This window comes from Pteropus vampyrus, unplaced genomic scaffold, assembly GCF_000151845.1.
Source record: "Pteropus vampyrus isolate Shadow unplaced genomic scaffold, Pvam_2.0 Scaffold75, whole genome shotgun sequence".
Taxonomy (NCBI): Eukaryota; Metazoa; Chordata; class Mammalia; order Chiroptera; family Pteropodidae; genus Pteropus; species Pteropus vampyrus.
Genome location: NW_011888856.1, coordinates 5344058 through 5346455, shown reverse-complemented (window position 1 = coordinate 5346455; position 2398 = coordinate 5344058).

The following is a 2398-nucleotide window of genomic DNA, read 5'->3' as shown; positions in this document are numbered from 1 at the left end:
TAGGACACTTCGGTTGCTTCCATGTCCTGGCCACTGTGAATAATGCTGCTATGAACACTGATGTGCAAATATCTTTTTGGATATGGGTTTTCAAGTCTTTGCGGGTAAAGACCCAGCAGTGGGATTGCTGGATCATATGGTAGAACAAGTCTTAGTTTTTTGGGGAACCTCCGTACTGTTTTCCATAGTGGCTGTACCAATTTCCAGTCCCACCAGCAGTGTATTAGGGCTCCTTTTTCTCAGGAGGCAGATTTGTGGGTAAAAGGCCAATATGCATTGATTTTTAATGGGGCTTCTCACAGGAATTTTTGTACCTGGATAATGAATCAGGTGAAGATTAGTTTACTGCCGTCACAGGCATTTCACTTCCTCATTATCAGCATCTCCGGGCAGGCTTGACCTCCGTTTTCCCCTGGCTTTCTGGGAAAGGCTTGGCTCATTATTTTGGAGCGGCTGGTCAATTGTTATCTTATTGCAATCATTTGCCTGCCATCACATTGCCACAGATCTTTAGAACACACACCTGATATTCGGAATGTTAATACTGGCTCAGTAATATATCATTTATTATCTGTAGCCACACATGAAATTTTCAGTTTTTAATGGGCACTTCAGATTGGGTATGTTTCTGCTGTTTTGGTAGATTTTATAATCAAGTTCTTCAGGTTGTCTAGTCCTTGGGCTAATGCACCAAACTGAAAGAACAGTGTAGTAAATATAATCAAAAGGGTTATTTTATTGTCACTGCAATGATGTACCCTGGGGAAACGGCCATTGATTTTACCTGCAACTAATTACCTGAGAAACCGAGAGGGAATGAATGGTACAGCAGTTGTAGGTCTTCTGCAGAATTAGTGTGTGTCGTCCGTGGGAGATCGGTGGCTCCAGGATTGCATTCTGTTCTCAAGAAAACAGCCATCGGTGAGTTTCGTATCCCATAATTATTTTTCCATTTTGTTGCTTTGAAAATGGTCCCAAAATGTTATCTCAAAAACACATTATGCAATTGAGAAGTTTCCACTACATTAAAAAAAAAAACCCATGAATTAATCATTTGTCTTGAAATTGTACACTCTACACTACAAGATATCTGTATTAATATCTTATATATAGGACACTTTCCAAAACTTAGTTATCCTCATTTGATTTGGAAATTAAAATTCTGCATTTTGCATCAAAGGAAAAAATTAAAATATCTTTATATTCTTATTCTCCACCTTTTAAACAATTTACCTGTTTATTATTACAAAAAAGTTCTGAAGAAAATATATTTTTCCTTATATAAACAAACTCTTGATATTTCATCTTTTCCGCATCATTATAGACTTCTTTGTTTTATTCATAAAATTCAAGTCCTAACATTTTCAACCTGAAAAGATCTATGCAACTTTTCATCTTTAGCCATTGGTATGAATAAAATTATCATCGATATATAAAAGATTGCCTGGTTAATATACAGTTTTTTAAGATTTGTTACGATTTCAAATTAAGAGTACAATTTTACATATCAGGTATAAGCCACTGCCTTAGGCAAAATGGAGAAGGAGGAGGAGGTGGAAGAGGAGGTGAGGGAGGGGGAGGGGGAGGGGGAGGACTGTTTCTATCCTCAAAGGGTTTAGAGCAGCCTTGCCAACAAAATTTGCAATAAAATATTAAATACGACAGTGAAGATATGTCTGGTCTGGTATATCAGGAGGAAAAGTCAGCTCTGCAAGGCTGGAGTCATTTGTGGATAGACGTCAAACAAGAGCAAATATCCTGCAGAAAGTTAAGTGTTCAAATATATTCCAGGTAGAGGAACCGGTAGGTTAAACACATGGCACGATCTAAACGACTTAGTAGGGTATTGTATAGAGGATCTGAGGATTAAATGGGGGCTTTAAGCCACTTTGATGTGTCAAGCACCCACCAATCCCAGGATCCTTGGCTCGGTGAATCTAATTTATCTCTAAAAAACTAATCTTTTCTGGATATGTAATATATCAGTGAAATCTAAATATATGTTCTTGTTCATACAATGAGGAGATGATGGTAGTAGACCATATGATTATGAACATGATCCTCATTCTGATTATAAGAAGAAATAGTTTTCACTTGTTTCGGTGGTAAAATTTATTGTGCCAAAACATCACCTGAGTATTCTTCATACAATACCATAGCTATTGAATAGAAGTTTGGGGGCATAAGAAATTACATTATTCGTAAACATGCTGATTGATTTTGATCATGTGATCTTTGGAACACACTTTTAGAAACACAGGTCTAAGGAAAATGGACCCTTCCCAAAAAATCCAAAACAAATACAAAACTACAAACAAACACAAATCAAAGCTACGATGAGATATTCCCTCATACCCACTAGGATAAATACCCAAAACAAAAATCAGAAAATGTGTTG